This window comes from Heteronotia binoei, chromosome 18 (genome assembly GCF_032191835.1).
Source record: "Heteronotia binoei isolate CCM8104 ecotype False Entrance Well chromosome 18, APGP_CSIRO_Hbin_v1, whole genome shotgun sequence".
In the NCBI taxonomy this organism is placed as follows: Eukaryota; Metazoa; Chordata; class Lepidosauria; order Squamata; family Gekkonidae; genus Heteronotia; species Heteronotia binoei.
In genome coordinates this window covers 46,272,378-46,292,998 of record NC_083240.1, presented here as the reverse complement: position 1 = coordinate 46,292,998, position 20,621 = coordinate 46,272,378, and the positions used below count along the sequence as shown (strand labels likewise).

The following is a 20,621-nucleotide window of genomic DNA, read 5'->3' as shown; positions in this document are numbered from 1 at the left end:
ATTTACACAGAACTCTAAGATTTGACAAACTTCCTAATATTTTTCCCCCACAAAAAATGGGAAAATAACCAAAACCTACAAAGCAGACAGATGGAAATCTTCATAGAAACCCCTCACCCCTGATGTGATGTAATAACTAAGAGCACTTTAAAGACGCCATCAGGGTCTGTAAATTTTAATGTAATTGATTTTATATATGTGTGTTTTTTACTGTTGTACATCACCCTGAGCCTGGCACTAGTCGGGAGAGGGCGATTAATCAAATGCAATAAATAATATAATAATAGTGCCACTGTGGCCACATAGGAGAAAGTAATTTAAAAAGTATGAGGGGGAGTAAGGTTTTATTAGGACAATTATAATTCAACAAGCATTTTAGGGTAGATGCTGAGCTGATATAATTCAGTATACCTTCCGGAGATGTCACGGGTGTGTGGCATATGCAAATGAGTTGTGCTAATGAGCTCTGGCACCTCTTTTTCTACAAAATGACCCCTGGGTGGAGTGGGGATACCAGTTTGCAAGTACCCTCACCATGTTTAATACAAAATTACCTCTTCCTCCCCAGTACTGAGGGGAGGGGGAAGACAGTCCTGCATCATGCGGTCAGCTCTGACCCCAGCCCACTCTCTCCAAATTCTGCCCATAAGCCTGCCTAGATCTCATCATGGCCTCACCCTGAATCTGGCCCCTCCTCCTAGTTCTTTCCAGCAGCCATTTGTTTGGAAATGTGAAACTAACAAACCAGGTTGCAAGCATGATACATGCTACTAAACAAGCAATTTTCAAAACTGCTGAAATATTAGAAAATTGCGGCTCAGCACTTCTCAAAGATCTCAAAGCCACCCAAAGGAAGTGAGGAAAAGCGCCATGGATTCCAAGATTAACATTTTTGCCCATTTATCTTAGAAAACATAAGCGAAGTACCATTTATTCCAGGCACAGCCTCTACTGATGGATAGGGTTGCCAGTCCAATTCAAGAAATATCTGGGGACTTTGGGGGGTGGAGCCAGGAGACTTTGGGGGTGGAGCCAGGAGACATTGGGGGTGGAGCCAGGAGCAAGGGTGTGACAAGCATAATTGAACTCCAAGAGAGTTCGGGCCATCACATTTAAAGGGACAGCACACTTTTTAAAATGTCTTCCTTCCATAGGAAATAATGAAGGATAGGGGCGCCTTCTTTTGGGGCTCATAGAATTGGACCCTCTAGTCCAATCGTTTTGAAACGTGGCGGTTATTTTGGGGAGAGGCACCAGATGCTATACTGAAAATTTGGTGCCTCTACCCCAAAAAACAGCCCCCCCTGAGCCCCAGATACCCACGGATCAATTCTCCATGATTTTCTATGGGAATAAATTTCCATAGGGAATAATAGAGTTCCCAGCAGACATTTCCCTCCCCTCCCCCCGCTTTCTGATGACCCTGAAGCGGGGGGAGGGCCTCCAAACCGGGGGATCCCCTGCCCCCAACTGGGGATTGACAACCCTACTGATGGATGAAACTGCACTGAGAATGAATTCTGGACATTTCCCATTACCCAATTTCCTTTAAGCAGAAGGTGGAAGATTTCAAATAGAAAATATTTAAACTTCAATGGTGGGGAGGGGGAGTCCCAAAGTGAGAGAAATATTATTAGAACCTCTTAGCGAGACATCTTGCAAGCAGAATCCAAAGCAACAAGCTCTGTCCATGCATATCTGTTATGCACAGCAGCTGCGCACTCTGTGCAAGCAATGAAAAAACCTATCGCCTTCCACACTTTGAATTTTCCCTTGCAATTAACAGAGTGTGCTGAGCAAGGGGATCCCAGGCAACGAGTAATGCTGGAGGGCCACACCAATATCCCTTTTAGGAGCCTGGCCTACCTTTCGTTTTCTCGTGTTCTTCTGTCTTACTGCAAGGTTTGTATGAAGCATCCCCGATTTCCACCACCCTTGCACATGGTTCTGTAAGGCCCCAAGGTCCAGGAGCCTGGGACTCTGGCAGCAGACCTTACTCTCCACGGTAGCTCCCACACTGGGCGGGGAACCGGCTGTCCTAGGGCTGCCAGTGCAGCTGGGTGAGCAGAGGTACTGCAGCTTGCTCATTCAGTGACAGTCAAGTGACATAAGAAGCCACTGGGGGTTTAGTTTAGTCCTATAAATCCCCATGTAAATATTCTTTCTCTCTCTCATTTACACACACACACGGGTTGCCAGCCCCCAGGTCCCAATGAGGGTTCCCCAGCCTTTGGTGGCTTTGATCCACTGCCAGCCAGTTGGCCAGCAGGTGAAGCCCATCCCCAAACAGGGCTGTTGCCACACAACATTCCCAAGACTATGATGTCATTTGCTGTCAATGCACCCGAAATAGAGTTTTGCCCCCAAACCAGAGCGTCACACACAATGTCATTTTAAAAGGAATTCTTTAAAACAGAGCTTCTGCCTGAAATTCTGAAGAGTTGGTGTTAAAAGTTATTCATAACCTCCCTCCCCAACACTCTGCAGATGACTTGGCCTCCCATGGCAGCCATTTTGTGGTTCTCCCACCAACCTGTGTCAGAATTCCAGTTCCACGGGCTCTACAAAGTTGGGGACCCCTGCTTCACACAAACAGAGATGACTTGGGGCTGCCCTAATTTTGATGACAGCTGTTTTGGGAAGGTGAGCAGGGTACCAATTCCCAGCATGGAAAGCAAGTTTCCAGCAGGAAGGTGAGTGGGAAAGAGCGGAGGCTACATGTGTGGGAGGAATTTCCTGCCGCTGTTGTCATCCATGGCAGGTCGTGTTGCATTCATGTGAGCCCGCAGACCTCTCCCAGAAACCCCCCCTCATTAAGAACAGCAGCAGAATAAGGGGAGGGGGAGACTTCCCTTTCAGGTTATTTAGAAGGAATTGTGGTGGCACTGCTGGGAAAATGGGCTGAATGAGGGTTTGGGGGCCAGACAGAATGAGCACCCCACGTCTCTTTAAACTAGGTGTAAGATAAGTGGGTATGTGCGAGGTTAACCATGAAACTCCCTGGGTGACCTTGGGCCCAACACTCTCTTAGCCTCACCTACCTCACAGGGTTGTTGTGAGGACAAAATGGAGGCAGAATCATGGATGCAGCACTTTGGAGGAACAACAGGATTTTTTCAAAAAAGTTATACCAGATTGACAGGTTACCGCTGGCTGAGGTAACAGTTAGGTCGTTTTCGCACTCACCTCCAGCCGGCGCGACCCCCCTCTTCACCACACAGGATCTGCGCGGATTTCGCACTAAATGCCGCGGAGCAGCCGGAAGAGCCGGAAACTCCTGTCGCAAAAGCCGCGCAAACGGAAACTGCTTTTTGGCGGTTTACGTTTGAGCGGCTTTTGCGCCGGGAGTTTCCAGCTCTTCCGGCTGCTCCGTGGCATTTAGTGCGAAATCCGCGCAGATCCTGCGCGGTGAAGAGGGGGGTCGCGCCGGCTGAAGGTGAGTGCGAAAACGACCTTAGAGATTCCGACCCAAAGATTCTGAACAGATCATCTGGCAAAAACGAACTGGCTCCCCTCTGAAACAGCTCTCAGAGTCCATGGCCTTTTTTCACCATTCAGCCACTCCCTTTCCTCAGTTATCTGTCTTTGCCCTGTTATCTTCCTTAGCCTACTTTCTGTATTAAAATCCATTTTTCCCTGACTCTTCCTTTGCTGCCCTGCCACACCGTCAGCCCAGGGAAGTTCTTGGGACTGCAGAAGTTCATTCAATGTCTGTGCTATCCCTGACTTAAACAAGAACCGTCTACTCTGCCAACAGGCCTCTGAAGTAAAAATAAAATTAAAAAGCATGAATATACAGTGTACCAAAACCTCAGCAACACTCATTAATTCATTAAAATATTGGCACCAAGACATCTTTAAGAAAGCAACAACATCAAAAACAAAGGGGTGAAACCCCCAACCACACCCATAAAATAGCCCTTCACAAGTAGGAAAAAACTTAACCTGGCACCTGAAATTAGGAGCCAGGCACAGAAAGGCAGGGAAGGCTCCTCAGATGTTATTTTTGCATGCAAAAGAGACAGTGGGGTATGTTTGCTTTGGATTCTGAGGAGGGAGACTGGGGTACGAGTCCCTCAAAATCAGCTAGCTGAGTTTGGGTCAGTCACTAGCTCTAAACCAGTGAGGTGTGGCAGTTAGTTTCTTGGACTAGGATCTGGGAGAGTCAGCTTCAACACTTCCCCCACCCCCGGCAGGGAAGTTGGCTGACCTTGGGCCAGTCACACACTTTCAGCCTGGCCTACGTCACAGAGTTGTGAGGAGAAAACAGAGAAGAAAAAAATATAAGCTGCCTTGGGTGCTCATACATGAAGTAAAATAAATAAATAATCTACCCTGTCATTAACTTTTTGACTTTCAGAGCCACTCCTTATGCACCACGTACTCCAAGACAAATTTATTATGTATTGTATTCAATTATACCCCACCAACCCAAAGTGGCTTCCATCGTTCTCCTCTCCTCGATTTTATCCTCACAACAACCCCGTGGAGACCCACTACCAGGCCAGGGTCCCAAATCCAGACTGACTCATGAATTCACCCAGTTCTAGTAGAATTAAGCTTCCTCACCAGTTAACTTTCTCTCCTCTCTAGGATTTTGTGGATGAGGCTTTAAAATCTGGTCCCTGCCATTTCTGGAGCACACAGGACTTACAGAAATAGTTCACGGTGTCGTCATCCTGTTCCCCAGAAATTCCAAGAAACCTTTTCTTTACAAGGAGATCCTTTCATCGCCTATTCAGACTGATGGGGGGAACAGCCACAACCTGTAAGAAAACACGCATTTTCAGCTCAGTTTTCAATTAATCAATTAAATCTGAAATCAGTTACACAGAAGGAGGGGAAGGGGGAGAATGGACAGAAAAATGCAGAGTTGGGGCTGAAATGAATCAGCTTTCAGAGTAAATTCAGGCTTTTGCTCATACCTTAAATTCTGGCATCTCCTCCCTGGGTGATAATGTTTTTCTTTTCTGAAGGGTTTACATCACTGTTCCTCACCCACTCAAGAAATCTTTTTTCTTTGAAATCTTTTCTTCTTTCTTCTTTTTAAATCCCTCCCAATTTATCTGTGGGCGTTTTCGCACTGACCTTCAAGTGGTGCGACCACCCTCCTCACGCCGGCGGATCTGCAGGGATTTCGCACCAGAAGCGCCGGCGCACCCAAAAGAGCCGGCGACTTCCGTCGCGAAACCAGCTCAAACGGAAACCGCCAAGAAGCAGGAAAACGCTTGAGCTGGTTTCGCGACGGAAGTCGCCGGCTCTTTTGGGTGCGCTGGCGCTTCTGGTGCGAAATCCCTGCAGATCCGCCGGCGTGAGGAGGGTGGTCACACCACTTGAAGGTGAGTGCGAAAACGCCCTGTGTGTTTTTTAAAAAGACTATGCTGGCTGCTTTCACGGTGTCGAGTTTTTGTAAGTTTACACTGCATTTTTTTCAAACATTGATTTTAATAGTTTTATTTTGATCTGCTTTTATGTTGTTGGCTTTTTGTGATGCTCTACCTGCATTGTGGAAATATTCTTTAGAGCGAGAACTAGAAACATTTTAAAATAAAAATAAATAAAAGCAACTCTGACGAATGGCAGGCTCTATGAACTGGCCTGCTCATTTGTAGCAAGCAAAGAAGGCCAGATACGATGAAAGGAAATGTCTGGCCCTTCAGAGGCTGGTTATACACACTGGCTTTGCAGTGAGGCCTTTCTAGACTCCCCATCACTAAAACTACAAATAGACACTTCCTTGACAAGAACTAATACAGACACACATTGCGCCACCCGCAGTGAGTGAGTGAATACTAATATTATGGTATGTAAGCTTTGTATGTGTTTTTTGGGAGTACAACTAGAATCAAAGAATCATAGAGTTGGAAGGTGACCTCCAAGGTCATCTAGTCCAACCCCCTGCACAATGCAGGAAACTCACAAATACCTCCCCTTAAATTCACAGGATCTTCATTGCTGTCAGATGGCCATCTAGCCTCTGTTTAAAAACCACCAAGGAAGGAGAGCCCACCACCTTCCGAGGAAGCCTGTTCCACTGAGGAATCACTCTAACGGTCAGGGAGTTCTTCCTAATGTTGAGCCGGAACCTCTTTTGATTTAATTTCAACCCCTTGGTTCTGGTCCTACCTTCTGGAACCACAAAAGGGCCACATTTATTATTGACGTACTACATACTGTGTAATTTTATTGACTGTTTACCAGTATGTGGAGGAATTGTTCCTGAGGAAGCCTTGAGTGTGAAACAGTATTACAAGCCGGTGGGAGTGTCAAATTAGCGGCTTGCTAAGGAGCAGCTTGTGGAACATTCTTACCGAAGAGTGGCTTGCAGTCACTTTGTTCAAGTGAGTACTGGAAATATTGCATTATATATATATTTGGAATGGACTTCTCTTTGGGTCTCCCATACAAATGTTTTACAAGTGGATTTCGAACTGCAGAACATTGGACTGTGAACCATGAGATATTGGGACTCTGGGACAGCAACCATTTGAGAATGCACAGGCCGAGGTCAGACGCACATAAACTGACGACATGGGCATGGATGAAAGCCAGATGCATGTCGGATTTTATGCAGTTGTCCAAACATCAGCATCTGGCAATGGTCGTTGGCTTGTTCGTGTCCCGAAATGCCACGACTGAGATGCGGACTTTTTTGACAGTACATTAAATCTGGAATAAGAATGCTTCTGACAACTTCCACGCATACTTTCTATGTTTGAACGCTCCATTGTAGCCGACTCGTCACAAGCGCACATCCACTTCCCTGCGAGAGCCCACTCCAAATGATATCATTGCGCCAGCAATTGTTGACTCAGCCTTCCAACCTTCTGAGATCGGTAAAATATGTACCCAGCTTGCTGGGGGGAAGGGGGAAGTATAGATGACTGGGGAAGGCAATGGCAAACCACCCCGTAAAAGGGCTGCCATGAACACTTTGTGAAAGCTGCATCACCCCAGAGTCGAAAACGACTGGTGCTTGCACAGGGGACCTTTCCTAAATGGGGGGGGGGGGCAGATCGCCCACCTTTGCTGTCTCCCTGCCAGGGGAGGAAGATGACCCACCTTTGCCATCTCCCCGCCAGGCGGAGAGACAGCAAAGAGAGTTGCTGTGCCCCCCTCCATTTAAACACCACGGTGGGGCATTTAAATGGGGGGGGAGGAAGATCACCCACCTTTGGTGTCTCCCCACCAGGCAGAGAGACAGCAAAGAGAGCTCCTGGGCTTCCCCTTCCTTTCTGGGTGTTTAAATGGGGGGGCAGATCGCCCACCTTTTCTGGCACCTTAAAAAAAAAAAAAAGCCAAGCACAATATCCCACGGTACAGAACTTGTGCAAGTGCGGAATGTCATCTCAAAAAATGAGGTCCGGTTGAGACCTCTGATCAACCAGCGACGGGACCAACGCTGCTTAGAACTGAAGGATGGAGGGATGTCTGATCAGGAAATTCGTTGTAAAAAAGCTGCGGGGTATAATAGCGACGGGTTAGGGATGGATTTAACGGTGAGTGTGACCGCGGTCACAGTGGTGCTATTGTATTTGGTGTCTTTTGTGAGAATGAGATATGTGTTATGGTTTGAATTATGTGTACGAATTCTCATATTGACTGTATTCATTGTTGATTACATATCTAGATGGTGGATATTACTAATTCTGCACAGTTATTTGTTTCTTTCTTTACCCACTGTATGCAGCAGGTTAAGCAGTACGGTGTTAAGACGCTGCCATGCAGTGCATCCAAACATGGCTCTACAACAGAACCCTGATCGATGCCCTTTGTAGAGACGTGAGCCACCTAAGTGGTTCACTGAAACTGCCCTTTCCACCCCCTCCTCCTTTACACACATAACTCCATACAGAAACAAAATCAGAACTGGACAGCTTGCAAACTGACAAAACACAGAAGTCATCATGATGATTGGCTTGTGGGTCCCTCCGGCGTGGAGGGATGGTACCAGAGGCCACCCGATTATGAGGCGAAATAAAGGCAAAGCAGCTGCTGGATTTGGGATGCTGTGGGAGATGGTCCATGTCAGAGGGGCGGGGCTTAGAACGAGAGTCTTGCCAACCAGGCTGCTGTTCAGAAGATGGAAGTGCAGGCTGTTCTGGCTGAGACACACAGGAAAAGCCCAGAATCCTTAGGGTCCGGGGAGTCAGGTGACAACAGAAACCAATCCAGAGCCACTGGCTGATATAAAAGCCAACCGCTGTTCCTTACTCGGTGTACATTTTCACAGAACAGGTTCCTCCCCCTGTGCCACCAGATGACTGATGTACCTGCCCTGGTTTGATTAGGTAAGCCTGCTCAAGATGGGTAAAGGGTCAGGTGATCTGGCCCAAGGAAGGAAAGCTGCACAGACATGGACAGGTATAGTTGCAGCATTTTATCAGGATGTCTGCTGCCTCCCCCCCCCAAGATGCCTCTGCACCCTGAAGCTTTGTTCTTAAGCTAGTGGGGCTGATGGAGAGCCACTGTGATGCCACAGTTGGATTCAGGGTGTGGAAATTTGGAACCCCCAGCCTGCCACTGGGTAACTTGAGCCTCTTTCTCTTTCTCTCTGCCTGACAACCTTACCTTGCAGGGTTGTTGTGAGTTGGCAAAAGCAACGTAGTAAGCTGTTGTGGGCCTGTTGGGGGGAAAGCGGAGCATAAATATCGGAATAAAGAAAAAAGTTGTACTGTGTCTTTCTCCAAACAAGGACCACCTTATGGACACAAAGTAGAGGAAGCATCAGACATTTATTTATACATTTATACCCTACTTTTCTCCCTAATGAGGACCCATCGTAGCTGACAACCTCACTCTCCCCTCCTCTATTTTATACTCACAATAATAACCCTGTGAGGCAGGCTACGCTGAGAGAGGGTAATTGGCCCAACGTCATCCTGCAAACTTCTAGGGCAGAGGGGTGATTTGAACTCATGTCTCCTACATCCAACACTCTAACCACTACGCTATACTGGCTCAGAAACGCTGGCTCTGTGCTCTAGTCCCACCTCAGCCTCTCTCACAGCAAGCTCTTTGTAAACGGCTGCTTTAGTGATTCAAGCCACGCACTGCTGAAGCAGGTAAAAAACCTCAGAGGTGTTTTGATTACCGCTTTGCAACCCCAAGGCCCTGACCCCAGCCGTCTGAGTCATCTGCAAAGAAGCGTCCAGACAAATCGAACATTTCCACATAAACCTCCGGAGCTTTGCTGATGTGTGGCTGGAGGAGGAGGCAGAGACCAAGGAGCTTCAGACCAACCTCATTAACTGACAAGCAAAGGGATGCTAATCCAGTAGCAGACTGCATTCAATTAAATGAACATCTCCAAGGTGGCAGAGGAACTGGTTATTACCAGCCCACCAAGGGGCCAGACAATTCTCCTTGGTCTATTTTGCATGCTAGGCCCAATGCACGCTTGCCATTTCACATGCATTTGCCATGCCTCTGCTCTGTGACGAGCTGCAGAAATCATCAGGTCCTTTGAGGTGCTGCATTAGAAAGACATCTTAATCTGGAAAAGGGGGTAGAGCACGGCTGCTACAATCTCCAGTGCGAGAAGTTTCGGGCAGACACAAATTCCACTGGAATGTACAATGCTGCACTGTTGAGTTGCCAGCCTAGGACTTCCCCTGCTGCCAGCTAATGGGGGGGGGGGCACCAGCTGGGGGCAAAGGATCCCTCACCCCAGCAGAGGCCTGGCAGCTCTGAGAAGACCAGAGTAAATAGACACATCCCAGAAGCCAGCAAATGCCAAGCTTTCCACCAAGCCAGCAGAGGAAGATCCTCTTGCCCTTTTGGCATCCCTCAAAATCAGGTGCTCCTGGCCTAGGCCATTGTGCCCATAGCGGTTGGGCTGGCCCCATGCGCTGCAGAAACCAGAAGCCCTAACATTCACCCAGGGATTCTCTACTTTATGTATTGGCCGCTGCCAGCAGGCCAGGCTGGGATACCAACACCACAGACCATAATTCTGGACTGGGAAGCAGGTGCTGCCCCCCTCAACCCATCGCTGAGGTTCTCTGTCTCAGCCAGTGCTGCCCTCCTGTCCCCATCTCAGTTCCACGTTCCAGTCCCTCTTCCAGCCATACCCCACCACCTCCTCGGTCTGGACCAGACAGGCCCAACTGCTGTGTTCGCAGACCAGGGCAGGGAACATGGCTGTTGCACAAAACGAGGGTGCTGATAGACAGGGCTGGCCCTGCCACTGGGCAATTGCCTAGGGTGCCAGCCTTCTGGGTGTGCCAAATTGGGTGCCCCCCCATGTAACTCAGTGATGTTATCAGTGCAAGGGAGGGGGGAGGAGTCAGCCTTGCCTAGGGTGCCAGACAGTCTAAGGCTGGCCCTGCTGATACAGTGTGGTGGAGTTTGGCTGTGGGGTTGCAGTTGTTCGCCTCCTAGGAGTCCTACATGGGGTGAGACTTCTGCAGTCGGGAAGGAGTGGGAAATCAAACAGAGACACGCCCCAGAACGCAACATGCACTGTTACACCTCCTCCATTCCTACTGAATGTCTGGTGTCCAGATGAAGGGTCCGTCTAGCTCAGGACCAGCTAAATTGGATTAAAAGGAGGCCTTGAATGCTCTCGCCAAGGTCAAGAATGGCTGAAGGCTAATGTTACCATCCAGCCCGGCGGGTGGCCAGACAGAATGCTTCTGAGAGGTTCACAACCAGGGTACAGAGATTCCTCCTCTCTAGATGTCTCCAACATCCGGCATTCAGAGGTCTACCGCCTCTGAACATGGGGGCCAACCAGAGGAGGGCAACAGCTGTAAAACAGCTGGGGAATTATTCTCCTCCCAGCCCTGAAACATAGCAATTGCCAAGTGCTCTCTCGTGATCCACCGGCTGGAAAGAGTTAGGCGTGAAAGTTTCCTCTTAGCTGTTCTTCCCCACCCCCACCTCCGCCACACACACACAATACAGCACAAATAATCATAGCTGTTGCCATCGCTGCACAGATGGGCTTGGAAAAAAGCTGGCTTGTCCGCTGCCGTTTCGAACAGATCAAAACCATATTGCACTCTTCTGCAATTTGTCCATGAACGCCTCTCACTGGGCCTGAAAACACATGCTTTTCACACACACACACACACACACACACACCATTCATTCAGAGCTTTTGGCACTCACAAACGTTTTCGTCCTGCCAAAAAAGCCTCCTACACATTCCATTCAAAGCTGTTTTACTCATGACAGTAAAGTCACATTAAAGAAATGCTCAGGCTCCTAACGCAGACCATACCTCACCAGTGCTCTCCCCAGCAACACCCTGGACTATAACTAGCAAGCACCTGCCCTGGAACAAAATGGTCCAGCGAATCCCAGCATACTGTTTGACTCAGTGACCAACCAGACACTCCTGGAGGGCCTACAAACAGGGCACTGAGGCCAAAGGCTCTCCCTCCTTTGCTATGCTCCAGTCATTGGTAACTAGAGGTACCATGCTTCTGAACACTTATCCTTAGCAGCAGCAGCAGGAGGAGATTGGATTTATACCCTGCCTTTCACTACCCGAAGGAGTCTCAGTGGTTTACAATCTCCTTTCTCTTCCCCTCCCCGCAACAGACACTCTGCGAGGCAGGTGGGGGTGAAGGAGCTCTAATAGAAGCTGCTCTGCGTGAACATGTGAATGACCCAAGGTCACTCCAGCAGGTGCATATGAAGGAGTGAGGAATCAAACTTGGTTCTCCCAGATAAGAGCCTGCACACTCAACCATTACACCAAACTGGCTCACTACACCAAACTGACCACTGATGGAGCTCCATAAATGTGTTCAATCTTCAGTTAAAGCCATACAAGTTTTATATCTTGTGGCAGTGCATTCCACATGCTAATTAAGACTGTGCCAAGAAGCACCTCCTCTTGTCTGTCCTAAACAGACCCCCTCATCAATGTTACAGGGACCACCCCCCCTCCAAAGTTCTCATATTATGAAAGAGGGAGGGAAAGTTCTCTGTTCTTTCCCCCCCACAAAGTATATGATTTTGTAGTCCTTCATCATGCCCTCCTCCCAGTCACTCGTGTGAAGCCTGGTCATTCTGATTGTCTCTTTCCACACTTCTCCAGTTCTGCATCGACCTTTTGCGATGGGGCAGCCAGTTCTACACACCGTATCCCAAAGGTGGCCCACACTATATATTTAGACAAGGATAAGGCCAGCCAATCCCTTTCCTAATCGTGTACAGTTCAGAATTAGCCTTTTCTCACTGCTGCAGTTGCACGCTGTGTCCACAGCCGGACCTCCTACTGGGCTTCAGAGGCACATATAAGAAGAAAGACCTCTTGGTACCCAGGCCTAATTGGTGGTTGACCCAGTTCCTCCTGTGAGTGCGGGAAGACACAGAGTCTCATCACTGACAACACTGAACCCAGCAGGGACTTGGAAGCAGCACAGTCTGAAGCTCAGCAGGACAGCAGATGAACCTCTTCACCCTTCACCTTAGTTCCAAAGCTTGGGATGATGGCGGGGGCTCATCCCCATGATCTGCAACGCATCAGAGACACTCAGAAGCAGCAAGAATGTCTCAGTTGCCAGCTTTGCTGCATTCTTCTCTGTTCATCTAAGTCAGGGGTGTCAAACATGCAGCCCAGGGGTTGAATCAGGCCCCCGAACTGGCTATCATCTGCTTCCTTCCCCCTCTCTCTTGCTTCCTTCTGCATAGCAGCTGGCTTTGCAAGGCTTGCTCAATTGCACAGGAGCTACAGAGCAAAACCTCTATTTTCTCCATTGGCTGAGGCTCCTCCCTTGGGGAAGAAGGGGGGAGGGAGGCAGAGCTCGTTTTTTCAGGCTCTCTCAATCACACAGCAAAGCTGAGGAAGGAAGGAAGGAAGGAAGGAAGGAAGGAAGGAAGGAAGGAAGGAAGGAAGGAAGGAAGGAAGGAAGGAAGGAAGGAAGGAAGGAAGGAAGGAAGGAAGGAAGGAAGGAAGGTCAGAGCTCCCTTTGCCCAGTTTCCTGGAATCCATGGGAGACATACAAAGAAAGCACCTTTAATACCAACAAGTGCTAATGTTTTAAGCATGTTCTAAGGGGTTTTAAAAATATATACATTTAATTGTGTTTGTCTGTGTCCTTTATAAAGTTTATATCTCTGCTTCCTAATCTTAAATAGGTACACACATGGCCTGGCCTGACATGGCCCGGCCCAACAAGGTCTCATTTCTATCAGATCCAGCCCTCATAGCAAATGAGTTCGACACCCCTGTACTTGCAAAGGGCTGCTTCATCTCTGCACTGCAGGAAAAGATGGATCTCGGTGGTCCCAGGCATCTCCAGTAGTAGGCATGCAGAAGGTCCCAGGTCCAGACTCTGGAACCTCCAGGCTAGTCACAAAATAAAGTGGCAAGTGGCAAGTCTCTTCCTGAGATACCAGAGAGCCACAGCCAGTCTGTGTTAACAACACGGACTCTGACTCGGACACTGACTCTGGTCTGACTCAGTAGTAGAAGGGTACGACTTGGGAGGCAGATGTGTACATGTGATCATGCACATTAAATCTACATGGGAGGCATGCCTAGGTCGGGCCACATCTCTTGTGTGATCGCACCCTAAATGCTGCTGCTTGGATAGTTTGGTGTTCTGCTTAATATCACCTGGATTCTGGTTCTGAAGAAATCCATTTGTGGATCCAATGGGTGGAAAACGAATAGGTGGAAGAAAGATGAGAGAGTGAGATCCAGTGAGTTATCCAGTGAGCTTTCTAGCTAGTGGGGATTTGGACATGGGGTCTCCCTGTTCAAAATCTAACACTCCAGCTGCTACAACACGCCAGCTTGCATAGCACAATCCTTGATTTAAATGGGTGTAATTCTGCACAGAATTCTGGAGTCATTCTGTACAGAACTGCACTGTCAGTCTAGGTTTACATACAAATCACTGCGGCTGGGCTTGTTGCCTCTGTGTTCTGTGTAGCACTTTTAACACAATTGCTGTTACACAGTAGTCCCTGTGGGAATAGGGCCTTGAAATAGGATGAAGAAACAATTTCTGCGAATTAGAACGGCCTCCTAATTTTTGTACTCGCTTTCATCCTAGAAAGACAAAGGCCATGTGCAAATATTAAAACTATCTCTCGCACAGGGACTCTCCAAAGCATCTTAATAATCGTTTTACAAGCAAGTGATCCTGGGCACCAGACACATCCCCGTGGTTAATGGATAGGGTTCCCAATCCCCCCGCTTTAGCGGGAGACTTCTGGGTTCCCAGCTTAATCTCCCGGTCTTCAAAAATTGAGAAGCGGGGGGGGGGGGGGGTGGAGGGGGGGAGAGCTCCTGTTGTAGAGCTCCTGAGCAGTTTGTAAAACCCCTGTCCCTTTAAGGCTGGGCAGGAAGGAGGAAACAGGAAGGGCTTCGGAGAACGGCCCCTCCCTTCTTTGCTTTCGTTTTCTCAGCAGGCACAGTTCTCCGGAAGAAGACCAAGTAAGTATTTGTGTGTGTGAGAGAGAGGGAGGGGGATTCCCTGGCTTGGAGGCCCTCCCCCCTTTAGAAAGCGTGGTGGGGGGAGGGAAATGTCTACTGGGCACTCTATTATTCCCTATGGAGAATGATTCCCATAGGGAATAATAGGGAATTGATCCGTGGGTATTGGGGGCCCTGGGGGGGGGCTATTTTTTGAGGTAGAGGCACCAGATTTTTAGTATAGCATCTAGTGCCTCTCCCCAAAATACCCCCCAAGTTTCAAAACGATTGGACCAGAGGGTCCAATTCTATGAGCCCCAAAAGATGGTGCCCCTATCCTTAATTATTTCCTATGGAAGAAAGGCATTTGAAAAGGTGTGCTGCCCCTTTAAATGTGATGGCCAGAACTCCCTTGGAGTTCAATTATGCTTGTCACACCCTTGTTCCTGGCTCCACCCCCAGTGTCTCCTGGCTCCACCCCCAAAGTCTCCTGGCTCCGCCCCCAAAGTCCCCAGATTTTTCTTTAATTGGACTTGGCAACCCTATTAATGGAGGAAGCCTGCCTGGGCCTGGATCCACAGTGGCTGCAGCCACAGTTGTCAAATGGGGCTCTCAGCTACTCCTGCTTCCGCTGTTGTTTTAATGCAGGGCTCAGGGTCGTGTGTAAAGCCAGAAAACACACACAGAGAGACATAACATGACAAAATGATGTGCCCAGGAAAGCAGAATTCTACATGTGTCTACTTCAGCCTTATGAATAATTCCAGGAAAAGGGGTTCCTTACTGGCCCCACCTAGTAAGCTCAAACCTGAAATCCGGCGAGCCCAACCTCCTCAGATCTAGGCAGCTAAGCAGGGTCGACCCTGGTTAGCATGCGGCTCGGAGACCAGCCACGGAAGCCACAGAGGCAGGCAGTGGCCAACCACATCTGGATGCCTCTTGCTTTGGAAACCTGATGGGGTCACCATAAGCTGGCTGCAACGTGACAGCATTTTGCAAAATCTTGGAGCAAAGCCTGCATCAGAACCCGAGACATCTTGATGTGAGTGAATCAGATGAGATGAAAATGATCCCGAGTCTTTGTAAGGTTAAATGGGCTGACACAAAAATCACAGGGAGGAAACAAGAGGTGTAATCTTTCTAGCCCCACAGTTCGGCCTACTGAAACAGACCTTCCCATGCTGCCATTACCCTAGATCTCTTTTTCCCCATCTTTCCCCCCTTTCCCTACAAGGCTACTGAGAAAGCAAAAGGGACAGTAATAGTAACTCCCACTCTGCCCCCACAAGAAGTCTCAGTCCAAACTGGAGCTCCACCAGGCCTGTAGTTACAAGGCTCCTGTGGGGGCCCTGCCCCCTGACTTCCCTCCCCCCTCCACCATCTGAGAGGCTGGAGTCACCCCTCCCTCCACCATGAGCTAAATTGCATGGGAGGGGTACCCAGTAGCAGCCAACCACGACATTTAAAAGACCTGCTGATCAGTCAGGCCCCCAGAATTGGACTCCCTGAGTTGCGGTGGGCAGGGGAGGGGATCTGCTTAGTGCCCCCTGACTTTTCTACATCCCCCTCCTTTTAAAATCCTGGCTATGGGCCTGAGCTCCATACACCATGACATTTTCTTTTTTAAAATTTGTGGAAGATCCAAAACTGGATCTCCAACTTCTCAACCATTTTGACCCTGCTCTAGGGAAGAGGTGCATTCACTGGATCACATGACCTTTGCCTGACAGTCCCTGGTGTCATGGGGGGGTGGGGGCTGCGCAGACCCAGGCCTCTTCCGTGAGTGATGTGGATTCTAGGCAGTTGATCTTTCTGTATGGGAGTCCAAAGCCACAGGTTGGCTCTGACCTTGAATACCTGCCCTCAGTCTGCCCAGTCCTCACAGGATGAGTTGGAGGCTTTCAATTGTCCTCCCTCCTGGATTGGGAAGGGGAACGTAATCCCACGCGGGAAGAGCATAAGACAATAAGCACAACCCACATCTCAGCCCATGACACTGTGCATTAAACAAGTGAATCTCTTCTCTTGAAAGTTACTATTACAACTATTCACTAGTAGCACACGCAGGAAGAGAAAGATTTTTTTTTCAGCCTTTGTGAGTCAAGTGGCTACCAGAGCTAGGACCTTCTCAGTGGTGGGGCCCCAAACTGTGGAATTCCCGCTCTCTTGCTACTCAGTACCTCACTTTGGGGTAATTTTCTTCTTCCTCTCTAATCTTTTTATTAATTGAACAACTATATTTTTTCAATGCACTTTGAATCCTACTTTAATGGATTTTGAATGCTATGATTTTTTAAAAAATAAACCAATTTTACTGTTTTTATTTTCTGGTTTTTAATGCTATAGATGTGTTTTTAAAGAGACCAGGCTGTTTCTTGTTTTACTGACAAATTCTTCTACTGTTTCATTTTGAGGTCAGAAGCCTTGTGTGCTGAAAGTGTGATGGGACGTTAACATTTTAAATAGATCAATAAGAGACCACCTAATTTCCAGAACCGTGGATGGAGGAAGCCAGCGGATTTTAACCACAATCGGACTGTTGGGTGCTCAGGTCTCCAGCTCAGCAAAACACACAAAACAGGACTTACTGTCACTGGAGCGCTGGGCACTGAGGTCAGCCAAGCAAAGCGGAGGAAAACTCTCTCATGGAGTCAGAGTGGAAGGCAGGCAGGGCTAAGGGGAAATCCAGCAGCCCCTCAGGGGAAGCTGAGATGCTTCCTCAAGCAACCTTGCTGCTCAGGCTGAAGAGAAACAGGGAGAGCTGGAGTTTAAATAGGAGGAAGAATGAGAGGATTGGCTACTGCTGGTCACCTGACCCCATTGCAGAAAAGAACGACACCCAGAAGTTTCAGCAGGCTGATCTGAAGTGCCTCTTGTTCACCCTCTGAACGAAGGCACCGTGAGAAAGCAGCTGATGTCAGAACATGGACCCCTCAGGACTGAATGTGGTAATGCCTGACACAGCTGCGGCCAGACTTAAAAAGGAATTCTCTCCAAAGGCCTTCTTCCAGTTGACATCTAGAAAGCCCATTGCACACTTCACGGAGAAGCTGGCCAGTGGCAGGAAGTGTACATCTCTTTGTGCTATTCCCTGAAACACCGGTGATGCAAAATAATCCAATTGCAGGTCAAAGAATCTACTTTTTGATGGTGCAGAATTCTGATAGCGGAGCTGTGTTATCAGTGCAGTCCTCCAGTAAACGGAGGATGATTTAATTTAATTGACTTTCTAGGTCTATATCCCAAGTTTCTTTTTCAAAAGCAAAAGCTGACAGTTTTCACAACAGAGATAATAACCCCCACGGATGAAAGAAAAGCACTGGAAGAGGCCTTGCCCGGTCTCTGTTCCTCTCCTGCACACCACCTGGGTGGCAGATGGGCTGGGCAGACTGATGTTAAAGTGGACGCGGGCAGGTTTCTTCTCCCCCTACTGAAGGACCTGACCTTGCAGGTGCCTAGTAAAAGTGATGGGTAGAGGGTTCAGAACAGACCCCCCTAAAAAGTACTTCTTTGCACAACAAAAAACTTGCTGCCTTCCCACCTGGCCCAAAGCAGTTCTAGATTTCCATTTGCTCTGCTATTATGGGATGGGCTATGCCTCAGTTTCCCCAGCAGACACGCAAGGCCTGCGATGTATAATTAGGCACAGAATGAGGCCAAAGACCAGGTGGTCTTTGCCCAATGGCCAAAGGAAAAGGCCTTGCTCTTTCCTCCTTTGCCAATCTGCAGAACGGGTGGCGGCAGCGGTGTGGGTGGGTGTGGGCGGGGGGGGGGGCTCTAGAGCTCTCTCCTCCATTGTGTTGGTTTGTTTTAAAATGCATTTGTTAGGATGTTCTGGGTGGTGATGATGGAAGAACTCTCCCAGCCGCTCAATCGTCAGATAAAAATCAATTACTCAAATGATCCTGTTAACTGTCTCTCTCATATATACTACACTAGGCTACTTAAAAACAGGAAAAATGATCAATGAAGGGGAAAGGGGTGTCAGATGTGTCTTCTCAGAAGCTACAGCCTCTTTTTCTCACACAAACATACAGCGCACACACACACACAGCGCTGCCAATCTCCAGGTGGAGCTTGGAGATCTCTTGGAATCCCAACTGGTCTCCAGAATACAGAGATCAATTCCTCTGGACAAAATGGTGGACTCTGTGGCATTGTACCTCACTGAGGCCCCTCTTTCCCCTCCCGAAACCCATCCTTTCCTGCTCACTCCCAGTCTTCAGACTGGAGCTGCCGACCCTCCAATACACACCGTCCCAAAAGAATAGTCCCTCTAAGACCACACAACGAAACAAGCCAGGTCTTGAGCAGGAGGTGGGACACAGAAGGCAAGTGAGGAACGGTGGAAGGAAAGGGAATAGGTGCACGAGCTTGTGTGTTCCTTTAAAGGAACAGATATGTAAGGAACACACAGAAAGACTAATACTGAGCACAATGCCAAAGGGAAAAGTCCACTGGTGCCACTTAGACATCCGCTCCTGACAGGACGTGAACACAGCTCGTTGCGCTGCTTTTCTGCTCCCTTGCACATGAAGTGTGTTTGAATGCTTCCCATGGGTTGGTTTGCTGGAAGGAAATCCCTGTTTGCTGGGAGGAAGCAGAGTTCCGCTTGCCAAGAGGGGGAGCCTGCCTGACGTTTTCCCAGCCCGGGGGAGTTCTGCACGCGTCTCCTTGCACCAGCGGAGGAGGGAGGGGAGCCGGCAGGCATAAGCAAACTGTGCTCTGGCCTGTCATGAACAAACAGCAGGGGCATCCAAACAGACAGTGGCACAGAGACAGTGGTCATGGATCGTGGAAGGCATTTAGAAAACTAAATGGCTGCAGCATCGCCGACTGTCCCATTTTTCACCAGTATGGTCAGCTCCTCTCCCTTCTGGCTTACTTGAAGTGGACGGAATAGGAGAGGCCAGTTCTTCATTCAAATTCCCGATTCCCCATGACTGGAATGCGTCAGGCTGTTCCTGCTGAGCTCAGACAGCTCCTTCCACACTAAAGGACACACCAAGGAAGACATGAAGCCGCCTTATCCTCGTTCCATCAAGGGCTGTATTTTCTGCTCAGATGGGCAGTGGCTCTCCAGGGTCTTATGCAGTTTTTCGCATTACCGGGTGCCAACTGGAGACGCCAAGGACTGATCCGGGGACCTTCTGCGTGCCAAGCAGACGCTCTGATACTGGGCCATGTGGCCCCTCCCCAAATGATTTCAGTTGTCCCACTTAAGAGGGAAAGAAGTACGGGTGACCTTTCAAAAGGCCTCCATCTCCACCCTGGGCTTTCCTGCTCCCTTCCCTTTGTCTTGGCTTCTCCCTCCCTTGACAGATTTGTGCCTTCCAACATTTGGCAACTCTGCCTGGCTTCCCTAGAGCAAGCTGGCTGCCAGGCAAAGGGAAAGGCTGGGAAATTAAGCAGCTGAGAACCCAGACAAAATGCAATCCACTGGAGAAGGAAATGGCAACCCACTCCAGAATCCTTGCCAAGGAAACCCCATGGACAGTAACAAAAGGCTAAAGGATACGGCACTGGAGAATGAGCCCCTCAGGTCAGAAGGTGCCCAATATGCTACTGGGGAAGAATAGAGGGCAACTACAAGTAACCACAGAAAGAGTGAAGCAGCTGGGCCAAAGCCAAAAAGACACTCAGCTGTGGATGTGTCTGTCAACTAAAGTCCGTATAGTCAAAGCGATGGTATCCCCAGTAGTAATGTATGGCTGTGAGAGCTGGATCATAAGGAAGGCCGAGTGCAGAAGAATAGATGCTTTTGAGCTGCAGTGCTGGAGAAGAATCTTGAGAGTCCCTTGGACTGCAAGAAGATCCAATCAGTCAGTCCTAAGGGAAATCAACCCTGACCGTTCCCTGGAAGGTCAGATATGAAGCTGAAGCTCCAATACTTTGGCCACCAAATCAGAAGGGAGTACTCACTGGAGAAGACCCTGATGCTGGGAGAGACAGAAAGCAAAAGAAGAAGGGGATGGCAAAAGATGAGATGGCTGGACAGTGTTACTGATATAATTAACATGAATTTGAGCAGACTTCGGAGGATGGTGGAAGACAGGAGAGCCTGGCGTGACTTGGTCCATGCAAAGAGTCGGACTCGACTGTGCGACTGAACAACAGCAACAAATTCGCAGTGCAATTTCAGGTGGCCCCAGGAATCAAGAGCCAGTGCCTTTCCAGGAGGGCCAGGGTTAGAAAGCCACAAGCTTAACACACAAAACTTTGGGGAAGGGGCTCAGTGATG

General features: G+C 48.8%; 1 protein-coding gene across 3 annotated transcripts in view; it reads right to left on the bottom strand.

The window, feature by feature from the left end:
- Nucleotides 1-20,621, bottom strand: part of CUEDC1 (CUE domain containing 1) — an 81,767-nt gene that overhangs the window by 46,155 nt on the left and 14,991 nt on the right. The window contains exons 1-2 of one of the 3 annotated variants that reach the window (XM_060259391.1): nucleotides 8,572-8,623; nucleotides 4,655-4,766 (exon numbers count right to left, since the gene is read on the bottom strand). The exons of the other annotated variants lie outside the window; for them this stretch is intronic. The gene's annotated coding sequence lies outside the window, so the exon portion shown is untranslated. Of the gene's footprint in view, nucleotides 1-4,654; nucleotides 4,767-8,571; nucleotides 8,624-20,621 lie in introns of those variants that run through there. 3 annotated transcript variants of the gene reach the window in all.